Raw genomic sequence first — 20539 nt, 5'->3', positions numbered from 1 at the left:
AAGCAGGCAGAAATTGAAAGGAGAGAATAAAATTCCATGCAAATACTAACCTAAAGAGTACTTGGGAAGCTATAATACTATCAGATTAAATAGGCTTTAAATAAAAAAATGTTAAAAGGGAAAAAGAACTCAATATACAGAGAAAGGGTGAATTCAACAAGAAGATGTAAAAACTATAAATATATTTGCAAATATCAGTAGAGCACGAGAGTACATGAAGCAGATATTGATGTATTAGAAAAGAGAAATGGACAGTTACTTTAATAGTAGGAGATTTTAATACACCATTTCCAATAATGGATAGAAAAACTAGACAGAAGATTAATAAAGAAATAGAATAGTTAATACTATAAAGCAATTAGATCTAACAGGAAATAGAAAACTATACCAAACAATAGGAGAGAACACATCATTTTTTTAATGTACATTGGTCATTCTCCAGGACAGACCATATGTTAAGTCACAAAAAAGTGAAAATAAATTTTTAATGTTAAGTCACAAAAAAGTGAAAATAAATTTTTAATGTAATTAATTCATAAAATTTATCTTTACTTCACATAATGGAATGAGGCTAAAAACTATTAACAGAGGGAGATGTGAAAAATTTGCAAATATGTGAAAATTAAACAACACATTAAAAGAAAAGCAGAATCAAAGTAGAAATCACAAGAGAAATTAGAAAATATCTTGAGGTGAATAGAAATGAAAATGCAGCGAACCAAAACTTATGGGATGCAGAAAAGATGCATTGAAAGGGAAATTTATAGCTCTAAATTCTGACATAAAAATTAAAAAACAGGAATTTCAAATGATTGAATTAATCTCACAACTGGAGGAACTGAAAAAGAAAGACAAACTAAACACAAAGAAATCAGAAGGGAGGAAATAACAAAGATTATAGCAGAGATAATCGGCGCACACCATTTTTTTAATCTGTAGACTGTATCAAAGAAATCAAAAGTTAGTTCTGAAAAGATTGATAAATTTGACAATATGTTACCTAGATTGACAAAGAAAAAAAGAAAGGATTCAAATAACTAAGATTAAGAATGAAAAGGTAACATAACAACTGACCTTAATAAAATGTAAAATTATAAGTTCATAATATGAACATTTATATGCTAACAAATGAGGTAACCTAGATGAAATAAATGGACTCCTAGAAAAATGCAAACTGCCTACACTGACTCAAGAAGTGATATAAAATCTCAACATACCAATAAGTAGGAAAGAAATTGAATAAGTAATCAAAACTTCCTAGCAGACAGACTTACTGTCAAATTTTATCAAATATTCCAAGAAGAATTAAGACCGATCAGTCTCAACATTTTCCAAAATATTGGAGAGGAGGGAATATTCCGTAACTCTTACTATGAGGCCAGCCTTACCCTAGTACAAAATCCAGATAAAGATACCACACAAAAAGAAAATTATAGACCAACATCTCTTATGAATACAGATGTTAAAAGTTTCAACAAAATACTAACAAACCAAATACAATAAGATATTAAATGGATTATGCAACCTGACCTAATGGGATTTATCCCAGGTATGCAAGGGTGATTCTTTGTAGGAAAGTCAATGATGTCATCTACCACATTAGTAGAATGAAGGGAAAAAGTAAACATGATCATCTAAATTGATGTTGAAAAGACATTTCAGAAAATTCAGCATCTCATCTTGATTAAAAGCACTCAGAAAACAAGGAATAGAAGGAAAATTCATCAACATGAGAAAAGGCATATATAAAGAACCCACAAGTAACATAATGCCCACTGCTGAAAGGCTGAAAGCTTTTCCTCTAAGAAAAAGACAAGGATGTCCACCATTGCCATGGTTATTCTGGTAGTTCATGCCTGAGAAATTTGTCAAGAAAAGAATAATTTCATGAAAATTAGAAAGGAATAAAACTTTCGCTTCTTGCAGACAGCATGATCTTATATGCAAAAACTCCTGAAAAATCGACAATGAAGCTACTAAATGTAATAAATAAACTCAACAAAGTGATGGGATATAAGATCAACATGCACAATTCAGCAGCATTTCTGTACAATAGTATATGCAATCTAAAGAGGAAATGAAGAAAAATATTTACAATGGCAGCTAGAAGACTCAAATATATAGGGATAAATCTACTCAAAATTTTGAAGGAATTGTACATGGTAAACAGTAAACTTTCTAAAAATAAATCAAAGACCTAAATAAATGGAAACACATTTCATGTTCATGGATTGGAAGACTAAATATTAAAATGTTGAATCTACGCAAAGCAATTTATACAAATTCAATGCAATCTCAATCAAAATTCCAACAGCCTTTTTTGCAGAAACAGAAAAGCCAATCATCAAAGGGTAACAGGACATATGTAGCCAAAACTATCTTGAAAAAGAAGGACACTTTTGGGGGACACACACTCCCAAATTTCAACTTATAACAAAGCTACAGTAATCAAAACAGTATGATACCGACTCAAGAACAGGAATATAGAGCAATAGAATCCAATTGAGAGTTCAGAAATAAACCTTCATTTCTAATTCCAGTTGATTTTGATCAGGGTGCCAAGTGCACTCAATAGTGAAAGAAGAGTCCTTTCAACAAATGGCACTGGAAAAACTAGATATTCACATGCAAATGAATGAAGGTTGGCACTTACTTTAGACTATATACAAAAATTAACTAAAAATGGATCAAAGCCTTAAATAGAAGAACCCGAAACTATAAAACTATCAGAATAAAACACAGGGAAACACCTTCAGCACTTTGTGTTAGGCAATAGTTTCTTATATTTCACATCATAAACATGTCCACCAAAAGAAAAATAGATAAATGGATGCCATCAAAATTAAAATGATTTGCATGTCACATGACTTCATCATGAAAATAAAACATCAGTCTGCAGAATTTGAAAAAATATTTGGAAACCACATATCTGATAAGGTTTATATCCAAAATATATAAAGTAATTGTACTACTTAACAACAGTAAAACAATTTAAAAATGGGCAGAAGTCCTGAATAGACATTTATACAAAAAAGTATATATGTGTATGGCCAATAAACCCATGAAAAGATACACCACATTGTTAGCCATTAGGAAAATGCAAATCAAAACCATAATAAGATATCATTCCACAATGATTAAAGTGGCTACATGCTGAGCAAACAAAATAACTACTGGAGAGGATGTGAGAGCAGAGGTATAGCTGCTTTGGGAAACAATCAGGCAGTTCCTCAGAAAGTTAGGTGTAGAATTACCATATGACTTGATAATCCCATTTCTAGGTGTATATTCTGAAAGCAGGATCCCAAATAGATATTTGCACACCAATGTTCACATTGGCCTATTCAAAATTGCCAAAAAATGGAAGCAACGCAAATGTCTATCACAGAAGAATGAATAACAAAATGTGTGTATGTATAATAATGGAATCTTTTTCAGCCCTGAAAAGGAATTAAGCTCTAATACATGCTACAAAATAGGTGAGCCTTGAAGACATCCTGTTTCATGAAATAATCCAGAATCAGAGAGCAAGTATTGCATGACCCTACTTGTATGAAATAATTAAAATACATTCACAGAGTCATAAACTAGTATAAACTTACTGAGGCATGAAATAGGAGTAGAGGATGGTGAGTTAATGCTTCATTAGAACAGTTTTGCTTTGGGGTGTTGGAAACATTTTAGTAAGGGATGATGGTGATGGTAGCAATCATTGTGCATGAAATTAACACTACTGGATTGTTTATTTAAAAGTGGATAAAATGGGAAATTTGGGGTTTAATATATATCACTAGAATAAAAATTAAAAATAGGACACACATGGAATTGCACAACACAAATAATGAACCCTAATGTAAACAATGAACCACATAGTTAGTAGTATAATTATAAAAATATTTTTTCTTCAATTGTAACAAAAGTACCACACTTATGCAAAGTGTCAATAATAGGGAAAACTGTGAGGGGAAGGGGTATTTGTGAATTTTATTCTCCACAAGATTTTTTTTTTTATCTAACCCTACAACCTCTCTATTAAAAAAAAGGAATGAAATTCTGATACACATTATAACATTATAGAAACTGAAAATGCTATTCTTACTAAAATAATACAGTTATAAAAGGATAGCTATTTCATGATTATACTTATTTAAAATATATAGAATAGGCAAATTCATAAAAACAGGAAATAGATTAGTAGTTTCCAGGGGCTTGGGAGAGGAAAAAGTGGGGAGTTATTGCTTAATGGGTACAATGTTTCCATTTTGTATGGTGACAGGATATTGGAAATACATAGTGGCAATTGTGAATGTAATTAATGTCACTAAATGTACACTTAAAATGATTAATGTGGCACATTTTACGCTACATATATTTTACAAAAGAATTATTAAGAAGTCATGGAAAGAGAGAAAATTAAATAAATTTAATTTAAAAATTTACTTTTGGATGATGTCCAAGAAAGTGCAACACGTTATTCTAGTTACCAGAACTCTATTACTAAGCTTCCACTTTTCTTTTATGAGCATTGTAAGAACCTGAACTAAAGAAAACAAGCAATAAATATATTTAAAGTCTCTAAACATTGATCTCTGAGGTTATGGCCCTTTTGAATGCTCCAGGGAGTGTCAGGGCACATACAAAGTAATCTAAAATTTATATTCCTGCTTTCCCAAACCTGTCTAAATTTACTTACTTTTGGCAGACTATTTTCTCTTTTCTTTGCAGTTTCATCTGGATAAAATGAATATTTCTTCCATGGTTCTAAATTTAAACCTTCCTTTTAGTTCTTAACTGAGAAAGAAAATTCCAAAAAATCCCATGATCTATTTTGCCACCCCCAGACATATTAAATTTACTTTGTATATTATGAGGAGGGTGTGGAAAGACTGGAATTCTTGCGAAAGTTAAAACAATTTTGAAAAATTGGCAGTAAATATTAAAGTTAAACACATACACTCTCTGTGACCCCAGTGTTACACTCATGAGTACATTACTAACAGGAATGTGTATTTATGTATACTAAAAGAAAAGTGCAATATATTCATGCACTATTCATAATTACCCCAACTGGAAACAACCCAAATGCCCACTGACTCATGAATGGGCAATCAAATTGTGGTATTTTAATCAATGAAACATAAGAAGCAATGAGAATTAACAAACTAATGCTACACGTCACAATATGAATGAATCTCTCAAATGTAACTTTGAGTGAAAGAAACCAGGCACGAACACATGATTTCATTTACATATGGTTCAAAAATAGTTACAATTAATTTTATGGTACTGAAAGTCAGAATAGTGGTTATTATGGTTGGGACACAAAATGGTTGTAGTTCCTGGGAGGGAGCCTAAAGAGAGAAAAAAGTATGGGCTCTGCCCAGAGGTTGCAGAATTAAATGTCTATCACTGGTAGAAAGGACATGTAAATCGTGGTGGAAAGACAAATTAGAGTTATGTGAAGCAGACTGAAGCACAGATTAATGTGCACAAGCAAAATGGATTTTTTTTAAACATTGGTAAATGAAAATGATAATAAGTAGAACAGAATGCATAACATCTCGCAATCAATAAAAGTTAAAAAAAATACATTCATTCACGCGCACAAACAAAAAGTGCAGATTCAATGCAGTAGAGTGGATATGTCTAGGGAAAGGGAGCAAATGGAAATAAAATGAAATTAAAAAGATATGGGAAACCTGTTTGAAACTTTAATAATGACTTCATGTATTTAAAATGACCACTCCATTTAAGGATTGCATTATATTGAAATAGAATTTGTTCTATTTGCTATATCATATTCTCTCTTAATATATTTGAATCAACATTCTAAAATCTTTGAATAATTTTCTGACTTGGAAATTTATTCATCTACACTTGAGACTTTGGAGATTGAAATGAATCCTTGCAACCATTTTTTATGCCTCATGAGCTATTTTAAACATTTACTTTGCATACTCTTTATTTCAACAAGAAATTAGTTATATATCTGGTTCATGACATTTCAAGTATCACCTTTTGAATTAAGAAATATCTAAATCAATGTCCAGTTTAGTCTTTAAATTTTTAGTTTATTTCAGCTTAACTTAGAAAACACCTTCACACTATAATTGCAATAATAAAAATAATACTCAAGGGGCGGGCCGCGGTGGCTCAGCGGGCAAGAGTGCTTGCCTGCCATGCCGGAGGACCCCGGTTCGATTCCCGGCCCCAGCCCATGTAAAAAAAACAAACAAACAAACAAAATATAATAAAATAAGAAAATGTTTAAAGATGTTTCCCTTCCTTCCTTCCATCCTTCCTTCCTTCTCTGTCTTTCTTTCCTTCCCTTCCTCCCTCTCTCTTTAAAAAAAAAATAATAATAATAATAATACTCAAATAATGTAAAAATTTCCCCTTTAAATACCATACAAAAATAGATTTGAAATTAAATAAGGACCAGAACTTGTTAAAACCAAGTCTAATGACAAAAACTATGATACTTGATTCCTGTTGTATTCTAAGGATTTTACGGATCTTATTCTAGTGGGAAGCTAACTTGCCTGGATTTAATCTGCAAACTATCTCTATGTGGCCTGAAACAGTTGATTACTCAGAATCTGAGACATAAAATCAATGGTTTCCTTCCCTTCAATGATGCACCCTCTCCACAAAATTTTAGCCACTCTATTGGCCTTGGCCTCCTTTCACTCTGATATTTTAAAACCATAGGTTTAATTTTCTGCCATCTGAAACTGCAAGCAGCTAAAGAAGCAGCAAATTAACAATCAGTTTCTCTTCAACCCTGAATCTGATTTTTGGCAATTTGAGCCAATTAGTCTGAGTTTATTTCCTGCCATCTCTTACTGGGCAATCACTGGGAATAGAGAGCACTCTCAAGCCAGAAACTCATAAACTCACAATCCTTAACCCTTTAATTTGCAATTTGTTGAAAGAAAACTCCCAGTTTGCCTTTTCTCTCCTTTTGGATGCTTTCCAATGCTTCTAATACTGTTACTGGAAATGTTTCATTCAGTTTTAAAACTTTTGCAAGAGGGTTTGGGCCACCACAGCCTTCTGCCACCATTACTGGAATTTTCCTCACTTTCATTTTGAAAGATATTTTCCCTGAATAGCAATTTCTGTATGAACTTTGTTTTCCACTACTTCATTTTTTTCCATTATTTTCTGGACTCCTGTTTCAGATGAGAATTATCAAACTGCTGGAATACTTAATTCTTTAAGAGAATAATGATTTAATTAGCTCTCAGAATGTTGTGGAATGATTGGCCTCAGATGGATATTTCTCTGCTCCACACGATTTTCATTTAGACCGACTCATCTGTGGCAATTATATTTGAATGTTCAAATTCATTCACAAGTGTGGCAGATTATACAAGCTATTGCCTGGGAACTCAGTTGAGGTTCTCAACTAGAGTGACTGAAAGTGGCTTCCCCAGATAGTTTGGTATTCTCAGTATGGAATCTGATTTCCTAGAGGGAGCAGCCAAACTGTGAATGTTTCAAAGGAAAAAAATCAAAAGTGCTTGTCCAATCAGAGGATAGTCTCAGAAGCAATTCTGTATCTCTTCTACCATATATTATTTAAGGGTTCCCAGGACCAGCCAAGATTCCAGGGTAGGGTAAATAAACTCCACCTCTTGATGGAGAAGATGCCAAGTAATTTGGTGGCATTTTTACTTCAACACAGACTATATCACATCATTGTTTTTCTGTCTTCATTAGATCGTCCTTATTGATTTTCAATAGTTTGACTATGATGTGTGTAGGTCTATTTTTCTTTGATACATCTTGCTTAAATTTCATTGCTAATCTTGAATTTTTGAGTTGAGGTTTTTATGAAATTGGAAAATAATTGGCAATTATATCTTTAGCTATTTTTTTCTTTTGCTCCTTTATCACACTCCACACATTTACTGATTCTAATTGCAATATCAGGTATACTAAATTACTCGATTTTGTCCACAGAACACTGAGTCTCCATTTACCTTTTTTTCCAGTCCTTTTTCCTCTCTTTTCTTTATATTAAATAATTAAATTTATTAATCTTCAAGTTTATTGACACTTTTATCTGCTATTTCCAACTCAATGATAAACCTAGTGATTTTCCATAAAAATATTATAATTTTCAGTTACAGGATTTAGGTGTTTTTTTTTTTAATTACTGTTTTTCTGCAGAAATTCCCTTAGCGTTAACCCATTTCAATTATATTTCCCTTTGTCTTTGAACAAATTTACAAAAATTGCTTTAAAATTCTGCTCTGCTAATTACAAAGAGATGGTCCTCAGTGTTATTTCATTGACTTCTCTTTCTTTAAACTATAGGTATTATATTCATCTTATTTGTTTACTTGGTTTGAGAATGCATAGAAGTATTTTCTTTATTGTATGTTAAATATCATGGGTGTATTATGTCCTCTTTTCTTAAAAGGTATTAGGCTTTGTTCTGGCAAGCAGTGAAATTGCAGGTGTTATGGTATCTATTGGTAAAATAAAGCTTAGTTTTATTTTTTGTTGGTTCAGGTTTACTTAGGGTTTGAATTTAGTACTAGTATATGCCCTTCCTCCAGGTTCTTCTCTTGATCCCTAAGACATGGCTCTCCTAGGGTTCCAACTGAATACCTGAGCTGCTTAATAAGATCTCTCCATTCTGATTGTACTGAGACCAGCTCAATAACTCATGGTGAAACCCCACGCAAACTTCTGCAGGCTACTTGTTAGATGAATTCCTCACTTTAGGTATTCTCGCTCATAAATCTGTCCACTTTAGCAGCTCAAACTCTGATCTCTGTTATCTCAGCCTGATATTACTGCTTTGCTTGGGATCCACAGCCTGTCCCTTGTCAGAAAATTGCTCCAAGACAGAAATTTGGGGATGTTGTGGAGGTGATCATGAGACTCAATGTTGCGTTTACTTTCACTGAAGGATCACAGTCCTGCACTGCCTGTTTTTCAATGCCTCAACATTATTGCCTAGGTTTGTCAAGATACGTCCAGCTTTAAAGGATTTACAATTAGGAGGGCAAGTTCTTTTACTACTTTCATCACTAGAAGAGAAGACTGAAGTTTTATTTTCAAATGTATACAATGTACACCCCTTTAAAAAAAGGAACACAATTCAGAATAAGATGGGAGGACTGTTTCCAGATATTCAAGGTAATTGTTTTCTTTCCCGACCTTACTCTCTGCTCCCCACACACCTTTTCAAAGGGAAACATTCACATAAGCCCTAGAAACCTGACCCTACACAAATAGCCATCTGACATAATGTTCTGAAAATAAAATGTGTAGGTGATATACCTGTAACTTATTAGCTGTGTGCTGAAATATAAACTCTTTGCTCTTGTCTCTACAGACCTAACCAATAACAATGCTTTATAGGAAAATTATTTAACTGAGTTTATATGTCCTTATCCTATTGGTATTTCTTCCTTTTTCTATAACTGTGCCTCTGCATCAAAGACTGTAACTGTTAAGCCATTTTATGAACTTCTGCCATGATGAATGTTATCTAGCTAATAACCATTCTAATAATGGAGCAGACATATGTTGTTTTCTCAAACCACTTTTTGTCTTCATAAAACTCTTCTGGTCTTATCATTGTCTCCTCATTGCCATCAATAGATGTACTTACACTCTCCTAATTATTTGATCTGCAAGGTCAGGAAGGATAAGTTGTATTTTGTTAGATTTGCTCAGAACGTTCTATAGCTGCTAAGTAATACCAGTCAGCACCAGCCAAAAATACTTAATAATTTTCAGATTAAATTTTCTTGTTACTTTTCCTTTAAGCCATATGAGGCACCTGGACTGGAGTGATTTGAACTGCATTATAGCACTCTTTGGATTAATGAAATATTCTGATTGGTTCACAGATTAATGTAAAAGGTAGATTAATTTTTGTGAACTACTAGTTCAGCTGAGGCAGCTTCTCACACTTTAAACTGCTAACATCATCATATTCTAGCACACAGAAGTCTGGTTTCCCTAAGAATGAAGTTATCCAAAAGAGAAACTAATAAGGCATATCTAAGCAGGGTGTTCGGTAATCACGAGATAACACTCCAGAGGGATTAGAAGCATGAGGCTGCATTTCTGTCAAATTATTAACTCATGATAACCCTTTCCTTCCTGTCACACCTGACTGCATAATTCCTATCCAATAAAAGTGACATTTTCTGGTGATGTTAGCAACTTAAGTGCATACTCTCTCTTTTATTTGAGAACCACCTTGGAAGTCTGTTCACTGAAAACTGGAGGTCTTTGATCCTCCAATGCTCTCCTATATTCTTAGCGAGGAAAACCTGTCTAGAATTATTTGGGGGTTATCTGCTTAGAGAACAGGGGAACCTATTCTTCTAGGTCAAGTGGGTATACACATACTGTTTGATTCAAGCCATAACACAGTCTGTCTGACTGTTCCATCTCAGCATTGACTGTTGAGAACTCTTTAACTATTCTTAAGGAACCCCTTCTATTGCAATTAATTAATTTATTTTCTTATAGTCTAAAAAATTTAAGAACCGAGAATACTAACATAAATTTTGGAAAACCATTCACATTGTACTTGTGAGTGTGAAATTTGTCACAGAAAGTAATTTTTGATGATTATACACAAACACAGGTATCTGTATACACATATATACGTATATGTGCATATATCTTTTAATAGAATTCCATGAAAGACAGTTGGGAAGATATACTATCACTCCAAAATAGCTATATAACTTAATTTTATATAATAGCACTCAGTCTTTTGCAATACAACAACATAATGGTAAATGCCAAAAAAAATGTTGCTTTAACACTATTTTTTTTCAGTTAGTATTATGTCAAGCATATTCTGTTTCTGTATGGTTTCTATGATGATATTTTTGTTTTCAAAATAATATCTTAATTTTGTCAAGGTTCCAAAAGTTACTAAAATATTTTCATTTCCTATTTTTATCTCTTATTAATGATAATGACATAAATATAATCTAAAGCATAGATTTTCCCCTCTATCAAATAATTTCCCCACAGCAAATTCCTTAACATGATATTTCAAGACAAAAACTTATGACTTTACCATGTGCAACCATATTGCTTTCTGTAATAATGGATCTGACTCTACCAGCAGCATAATGTGACTATAAAAGATCTAGCACTGCCTTTAATCTGAGTGTTAAGCCACCAGTGACTTACCTTTGTTATTAGATTCATACCCACAGTTGATGACTATTTCTTATAGCTGTGCCCTTCCTCTTTCAATAGACCTTTCAGTTGGGTGTCCCAGGTGGTAAGTTTCTCTGTCTTATAACAGTCCTTGGCCAATAGCTTTTATTTTTGTCTGGCACAACAGTTATTTCTTAGATTGTTTCTGGTAACAGACTCATTCACAGAACCCCCTTCAAAACCTTTAGTCAAGATCAATCATATTGTGTTTTTCCCCTCATTGCAGACTGAATCATGTCCCTCCACAAAGGGCTTGTTCAGGTTCCAACCCCTAGTCTTGTGGATGGTGACCCATTATAAATAGGAGTTCTTAAAGATGTTACTTCAGTTAAGATATGGACCAAATAAATCAGGTTGGATTTTAGTCAAGATTATTGGAGTCCTTTATAGGCAGAATGAAATCTGGGCATATAGAGGAATGAAGCCATGGGAAGAATACAGAATTCAAAGGAATCCAGAAGTGAAAGGAGAAAACATATCCATATGTATTCCACACGATAGAAAAGCCAAGGACCAAGGATTGTCAGCAGTCAGCCCCGTTATGCCATCGTCTTCCGTAGAAAGCATTGCCTTGCTGATGCCTTGATTTTAGATTTCTCCTAGTCTCAAAATCACGAGCCAATAAGTTCCCGTTGTGTAAGCCAACCCATTGTATGGTATTTCTTTTAACATCTGGGAAACCAAAACACTGTTTTAGTTATAACTGTGTGCTTATAACTCTTTATGGTTATTCTGCATTTAAACAAAAACAGAAACAGATGGGACAGTAATCATCACAACTGCATAGACAATAGATTTGTCTTGATAATATAGATTTCCAGGGTCTCAATGATCAGTTGGGATGTGACCCAGAATGGACAAATTGGTGAAATCATCAAAATTACTAACTGAATCTATTGGAAGTTATTTAATGGTGTTAAAAATTACTAACTGAATCTATTGGAAGTTATTTAATGGTGTTAAAATGTCCAAGGTTTTACTAAATAAAGATAATTTACTTTTGAGAAGGAAATATTACAAGCTGAAAGAGAACTTTGAAATTACAAAGATAAATAGATATTAAAGACCTTGATAAGTATTTTCAACTCATCAAAATCAACATGAATTTCCTGAAAATACCATAGGTAAATTTTATAATTTGTATGTGAACAATTTTAAGGAAATGGATATGCATTTAAAATCCTACTTTTAGCCCAAAAATATATAAATAAACTGTATATAATAATTCATTTTTATCACTAAATGATGATCATTTTGAGTAGCATATTACATGATAGATACCCAGAAGACTTTTGACTTATGTAGAACAATGGACAGATAATTTCATTGTCCTTTATTTAATTTGCATTTTATGGAAAATAATCTTTGTTTTCCAAAACAAACACAATTTTAGAGTCATGTATTCTTAACATAACGTGTGCCTTACATTATTAAAATATCAAATGTTAAAGCACTCTAAATGTTATCTTGCTTGGGCTTTATAGTATTCAACCCCCAAAAGTCAGCTAATCTGAAAGAAGTCATGTCATCCAACTGATTCTAGAAAATAATAATCTATTGTACTTAAATTTATAATGTGATCACTGGGGTACCAAATTCATCTCATCAATTGCCATTTCATTAGGTAAATTGTACACTCCCACACTTGTGTATGTGCATGTGTACAATTATTTCTTAAGTGCATGCTGATTGAATGGAAATGCTACATTATTTATAATGTTTTACCTGTGGTTTATAATGCCTACAAAGGTACTACATCCTTATCAATACACAGTTACTGACTTTAAGAGAAGTTTATTTTTATGCCTGCACTTGTATTCAATCAGTATTTTCTCTAAATAGACTTTATATCCTATTTCTTGCCAACCACTGATTCTATAAACAAGTCTAATAAAAATATATTCCATTCTCTCATTAATTCAATTATGCTAAATATGACACTCTCCAATTCTGCTCCTCAAAAGAAAAGAAATGAAGCTTATTCCAAAAGAAACCAAAGAGATTTCTGAAACAAGTTGTAGTTTCATTTGTTTTCAGTATCCAGCTTTTGATGTGTGCTTGAGGATCATGAGCTACCCTTTTACGAGGTGAATTATGATACTGACACAATTGCAGGAACTAGAATATGTCAGAACATGGAAAATGCATGGATATGTTTATAAGAAAAACATTAGCTCAGACAGCAAAAATGAAGCAAAAACTAGAAAACCCTACAAATGAACACTCAATCTGAAATCGAATGCTAACAAAAATCTACCAAACAGCAATTCAATGGACTTACTATTTTTCCACAAACCTCAAAATGATTCAAAAAAGTCTAAGAACATTGGAATAGTAAAGGAGAGATGGTTTAGGGAGTCACATATCAAAACAGGGAAACAGCTGCTTTGAAAAATATAAGACATGAAAGAGTTGACTAGTAGCTATTATTTAGCAGCACAGTTTAGGTAAAGAAAAGGGATACAAAAAGATTGTATTATATGGGAGTTGTCTTAGAAGTCACTCTAAGTCTATACTTAAGACCTAGAAAAAATAATATTGTATAAGACCTGGAGTAGGGAGTACTGGAATGCTGGCCATACAGTTACCACTCATTGTCACACTTAACTTCTCTAATGCACTATTATTATCTAAAGCGAAAGTAATTATTAGTACAAACCATCATTAAGATTGGAACAAATAGAGATGAAATTGACAGATGACTATATGTTTAAAGTCTGATCACTTTGCTTATAACAGTTTTTTTCTTAATTGTAAAATTGTAAAATTGTTTCAGAACACTGAAAAGAGATACTAAATATTGTAAACATGAACAAATGGAACTATCAAATAATCATTTGTGTCCCATCTGATGAAAATACCAAAATATGACAGTGTAGTGAATGGTGATGAACAGGACAGAAAGAAATCATTTTAAAACTAAAAAGAACAAAATGATGTCATGAGAGATAGAGGGAGTAGAAAGAGATAGAAAATGTCACAAATGTCAAAAATGGGAGAAGTCAAGTATGGCTCTCAGGAAAGTTATCTTCAAGGAACTGAGAGCTACACAGGTAAAAAAAATCTTGGTTTTATAGGAATTGTTGCTAAGGCAAGACCATTTCTAAAAGGAACAGCCAGAGAAAATTTGAGTGTGTCTATAGCACTTTATTTCTTCCTATTTAATCCATCAAATATATTCTTTTAAAAATTATGCATGTTAATTTACTTATCCTATTTGCATCTTTAATGCAAGTACCAGAGAATACTTTCTTGAAAACATTTAACATTTAAAGTAGAATCACTTTCCTCTCCTCCCTGTAAATCCACATTCTCCATCGTCCCCAATCTTTCCAATTATGCACCTTTACTGAAACCTCCTTTACTAAAAAAAGAAAAGAAAAGAAAAATTAACTTTCAGTGCCCCTAAAAGGAGCAATGTTATGACTGGATCAAACCAGGGATCAGAAGAAAGCTGCAGCTGTATGCTCCCATGGTTGAATAGTCACATTGGCAATAACAGGCAGTGGACAAATTGAGAAGGCCCTAACCAGAGGTTTTCCAACCAACCTGACATTTCATGGAAATTTTGTGTTTGGGTCCTTGGAGTTGGTTTTGATGGAGTCAAATAATTCATATTCCAGACCTATGAGCAGATGTTTTCATTAGAAGGTGTTAATAGAGTTGTCTTAGATTGCCAATCTGCTACGATAAACACCAAACAATGGGTTGGCTTAAGCAATAGTAATATATTATCTCACAGTTTTGAGGCTAGGATAAGTATAAAATAAGGATATCATCAAGATTTAGTTTCTTTGCAGGGTCTGGTAGTGCCTGCCTGCAATCTTTGGGGTTCCTTAGCGATCTCCCATCAGGTAGTTAGGTTCTCTCATTTTTCTCCCCATCTGGTTTCCAATGGCTGCCTCAAGGCCTTCTGCAACTTCCCAACTTTTGATTCTAGTTTCTGCTTTTATAACGTCTCCACTGTTATGGATTAAAGCCCACCTCATTCATTTGGACCACAACATTTTGTTTTAACAAAGTTAAATGTTAAAAACAACATTTTGATTTTGTTAAAATGTTAAAAAAGTTAAAAACAACTTTTTGAAGAGGTCACAATGGGTTCACATCCATAAGAATGAGGATTGAGATTAAGAGCATGTCTGTGTTGAGGTATATAATTAAATCTACCAGGATAGTCAAAAACTCCAAATATGGAGTCAGAAGATTCAGGTTGCAGTCCTAAATCTGCCAGCTATGTGATTTTAAGCAGATGATGTAAAATATTTGAAGTTATATATTCCATCTGCCGGGGGGGTGATGTTGTTCCCATCATATCAAGCCCTCATCATCCAGGTTTTCTGCCAAAAATATAATTCTTTGCAGACATATTTTATTCCCTGTACTCCTTTTCACAACTCTTAGAAGCTTTTTCTTGCTTCAAACTTCTTCTTTCAGCTTCCCTATAATATATTCAGTACTTTGAAGAATGGCTCTTCTATTTGCTCACATTAAAAAAGAACACCTTAAGGGTTCTTGTTTTCTGCTCCCTTCCTACCTAGAGATATAGCAATCTGAAATACTCTTTAATCTGATAACTGGAAGATGCAATTGATGTTTTTCTCAAGTTTCAGTGCTGCTTCACAACATTACTGGTCTCCCTCATATACAAACCTTATATAACTCACACCATTTCATTATAGCAATTATTTTCCTTCCTTGTGTATTCATCCATTAACTTTCTCAGTCATGGAAAACTTGCATTACACACCCAACCCTCTCTTCTTCTCACCTTGCGTACTCTTTGCCATGAATCCATCTGTCCCCAAGATTTAATTCTTCTCTCTCTCTCTCTTTATTTATATGGATATAGATATAGACACATACTCAAAACCTTATTCTGTATATCTTAACTTGGAGGCCCCTCAGATTTCTCTAATCCAATGATTTCAAAATACTACATGTTGTTTTTAACTTCCACACACAGTTGAAACATCTGCTAGTCCTAATATATTCAGTCTTCAGGAAAGTCATCACCATCCACTCAGCTGCCAAATCATAAACCTAAAATGCATCCTTAACTCGTTTGGTAGAAACCCATTTTCTCACCCTGTCACAGTAATATACTTGCAGCTAATAACATGACTACCCAGCTAGAGATTCTATTTCCCAGCCATCATGATTAATGTTTATGTCATTTTTACCAGGTATGATGTCTAGTAATTCGTTCACACTTTCACCTAGAGTTGTTGGGGATATATTTTGTAGTGGGATTAATGTATAAAATCAGTTGATTTTAAGTAAAAAAGATTACTTTGGATAACGTGGGTGGGCCTTATGCAATCAGTTGAAGGGCCTTAAGAGTAAAGAACTTAGGTTTCCAGAAGGAGAAGAACTTCTACCTCACTACCCACTCCTATCTGTTACAGCCTGCTGGTCTCCCCTATGGATTTTGAACTCAAGACTGTAACATCACTCTTACTAGAATTTTTAACCTGCCAACCTTCCTCATGGAATTTACATGTGCCATTCTCCACAATTTCATGAGACAATTCCTTAAAATAAATCTCTTAATATATAGGTAGGTGTGTATTTATCTTGTTTTGTCTGTTTCTCTGGAGAACCCTTACTAATATGCCAGCTTGTTTTCTTTGCAACCAGCTCTTGTCCAAATGACTAAGTTCTAAACATTAAATAGTGAGCATAAGTGATAGGCACAACTTCTCCCTCATTTGTATAAATTTTGTCTGCCTTGCACTTTCTCCCTTTTCCCTTTATGTGGCTAGAATTCTGACATGTACACAACCCAGCTTCAAATATGCAGGTGATAACCGTACCGTAGATGTTGTAATAGATGAAACAGGGATCCTAGAAAGACATCATGGAATGGAGCCATCTTGCCAACCTTGACCAACCTCAATATAACATGGCAAAGAAATTAACATAGAATTTAAGCCTATGTATTTTGGAGACTCGGTTATAATAACTGGGACTTTGCCCTAATTAATGCAATTCATGACATTCTTAATGAATCTTGCCTATTAATTCTGAGTCTCATTATTTCTTGCCTCATCAAATAAATAATCTTGTTGCAGATAAACACCTTCATTATCTCCTGCCTAGAATATTTCAAAGGATCACATTTGGCCATTCTGTCTAAATTGTTTTCCAAAATGTCTCTAAAATAATAACCTTTCAACATAGTCCCCATTACTTCCATAAGAAAGTACAAACCACTTGACAGGGCATGCAAAATCTCACATGTGTCCTGAATTTATCTTTCCAGCATTTGCCTATGCACTTTATAATCTATCATATTAAAATCATATTTTCCCTCAAATGATCAGTCCTCTCATTCATCTATTATTTCTCAAGCAATATAATTTACTCTTTAAGAGTCAACTCAAGTATATCCTCCTTTTTAACCTTCCAACTGCTCCAGAAGAAATCATTTTTTTCTTCCATATGCTTCATCAAGTTAACTTATCACATTGTATTTTAACTCATTGCATTTTGGCTTATTGACTGCCTGTATCCGAACATGGTAAATTATTTGGGGGAAGGAACTATGTCTCTTACATTTTGCCAGGGCATGTATTTAAGATAGTACCTGGGTTATGGTAGGTGTTTTACTCTTGTATTCACATATGAAAATGTAGGCACCTCAAAACCTATCCAGGGCCACACATAAAATTAATATGAAACATTTGATTAAAATGCAGATAAATGATGATAGTGAATTGCCAACCACACCAATTAAAAATACAATATTTAAAAATATTTAGGAAGTAACTCAAACTAATAGTAAAGACTTCTTGAAATTTATTATTATAATAAGAGATGATAATAAGTAACAAAATTAGAGTCAGAGATCCACATGCTTAGTACTTGAAGAACAAGAAACATTTCCCTCTAATACAGTAAATAAGATAGCATTTACTGCAATATGCAATGATCCATAGAATCAGAAATGAAATCAGGAACTTATTTTGTGCTTTATTTACTTCAGGCCAATTAGTACAAATTAAATTTTAATTTTATATTTATAATATGATAGCACGATAGCATATGATTTCCACAAAGCATAGTAAAAGGGCAATTTAATGTTGAAAAACACAAGGCATTTTCAGTGTATAATAACAGATTTCAAGATTTAGTTAACTGGAGACAAAAATCATACTTTTCTTTCATAATTTATGATTTAACTTTCCTTTTATAAAGAAACAGTCTGTGGTTGAATATTTTATGGAACAATAATTATCCTTTTTTTATCAACTTCAAAGAAAGGTTATAAAACATTTCAATTCCATTCAAGAGGCAGTATATACAGAACCTAATTGAAAAATGAAATTATTCTTCCTATTTGAAAATGATGAGAACATTCATCCAAATATTTAGTGTCTTCCCAAGGATCCTACAGAATTTAGAAATAAATTGTTTTAGGTACTTTTTATTTATATAGAGAGCTGTTCTAGTTACTCTATATTTACATAGAGAAATAGAGAGGATTTTATCTTTCTATATAAAATTTTATATTGGGCCTGAAGCTAAGTGTAGAATCTGGATTATGAGTTCTAAATAGACTCATTAGTTTTTCATTACCCGAGACCAATTAACTATCCATATAATTAGTAATAATCACTATTTTATTTTAATAATCACTATTTTTAGAGCTTACTCTGTGATAGGAAATGAATCACGTACTTCACATAGGTAATTGCTAATCTTCAATTTAGACCTGAATATAAGCTATAGTTTCCCTTAATTTACTGATGATGATGAGCCTCATATGTAAATTAAACAGAACTGGATGGCCGCATAAAAATATTCTAAAAATTTGCATCTTTGGGATTGATATAAAATTAGGGAAACAGAAACTTAGAGTTTAGTAGTGGTTCATATAATTAGAGCCAAACAGAGAAAACATTTCTTCAGATAAAGAAGAGCTGTGAATGTCAGCGACACATAAAGGATACTACAGAATGTAGAGGCAGGTTAGGATACACACTCACAAGGAAAACTTGATAGCAACCATGGTACTGACTCTTTTAATTGAATCACATAAAACATGATGCCTGATATTTTATTGCCTCTTGATCCAAAAGCATCAACATTTGATGCATTGCTCAGCATCCCTTGGCCTTGAAGTCAACCAAAATAGTAACCTGGAAAGAATACTTTCTTATGAGTCACAAAAAATGAATTTGAAAAAAGTTACTTCACCGATATTGATGAATGAAATAGAAAATAAACTCAAAAGTAATTCACAAAGCAAAAAACATGACATGTATAGAAGCCTCACCAATATTACAAACGAGTGTAGAATATTGTATGATGTGAATACAATCAGGAAAGGTGAAAAGTAAAAGTCATATCTGACCATATGAAACATGATATAAAGCTGAAATGTTTGAAATATAGAAAAATCTCATCTCAGAGCATGAAACAGAGCACAAATCTTAAAATTTTGATGACTTTTAATTAAATAGAGCATTTCCATAGAATATTGATTTGGAAAATCTTCTATGTCAAAAATAATTTTAAGAGGACATGTGAGATGAGTGGCAGTAACTTTGAGTTTCATAATAAAATATAATGTACAAGCTCAGATGATTTTATTTGTAATAATCAAATGCTTAACTAAAACTGAGCTAAGCAATGGCTAAAATTCATTTCACCACATAACAAGGACCCATTGGAAGGTATAACTGCTTTGCTTCAGGCACTGAATGTTGTAATCAATGATCTGGTGCTTTCCATCTGATCACCCAACCATCTTAGTATTTTGACTTGGTCCTTGGAAGTGTCCCTTCAGGATATAATATATCTGCCCCAGTTCCAGGCGTTATGTGTAAGCGCAACAATATCTGTTCAAAGAAGAGGAACATTTACTCCATCTTTTCTTTATATTAGAAAAAACAACAATTTCTATAGTCTCTTAGAAGTCATTTCCTTAATTGTCATTGTCCAGGACTGGCAAATATGCCTATGCCACAATACCACAGAAAGCTAGAGAAGCAGGTATATAGCATTTTCAGTCTCTATATCAGGAAGTGAACTCTGCCATGAAAAAAAAAAGGTATATATAATGTGGGAGAGTGTGGGGTAAGTTGCAATAGGGTAAGACACCAATAGTGAAATACATCAAGCATCGGGTTGGCTTAAACCAGAACTTGTGGCTTATAATTTTGAAGCTAGAAGAAGTACAAAATCAAAATACCAGCAAGAATTACTTTCTCCAGGAAACTGTATATTTTGGTGCTGCTTACAGGAAATCTCTGGGGTTTCTTGATTTGCATATCTGCTCATGTCATGTGGCAATGTCCTCTCTGTTCTGCTTTTCTGA

General features: G+C 33.1%; 1 long non-coding RNA gene across 6 annotated transcripts in view; it reads right to left on the bottom strand.

Moving 5' to 3' along the window:
* LOC143663535 (uncharacterized) overlaps positions 1 to 20539 on the bottom strand; it is a 550609-nt gene that overhangs the window by 186175 nt on the left and 343895 nt on the right. The window contains exon 4 of one of the 6 annotated variants that reach the window (XR_013165998.1): positions 11772 to 11886. The exons of the other annotated variants lie outside the window; for them this stretch is intronic. This is a non-coding gene — a long non-coding RNA (uncharacterized LOC143663535). Of the gene's footprint in view, positions 1 to 11771; positions 11887 to 20539 lie in introns of those variants that run through there. 6 annotated transcript variants of the gene reach the window in all.

The sequence above is a fragment of the Tamandua tetradactyla genome, chromosome 19, assembly GCF_023851605.1.
Source record: "Tamandua tetradactyla isolate mTamTet1 chromosome 19, mTamTet1.pri, whole genome shotgun sequence".
Classification (NCBI taxonomy): Eukaryota; Metazoa; Chordata; class Mammalia; order Pilosa; family Myrmecophagidae; genus Tamandua; species Tamandua tetradactyla.
The sequence above is the reverse complement of the archived record's forward strand: the minus strand, read 5'-3'. Positions and strand labels throughout refer to the sequence as shown.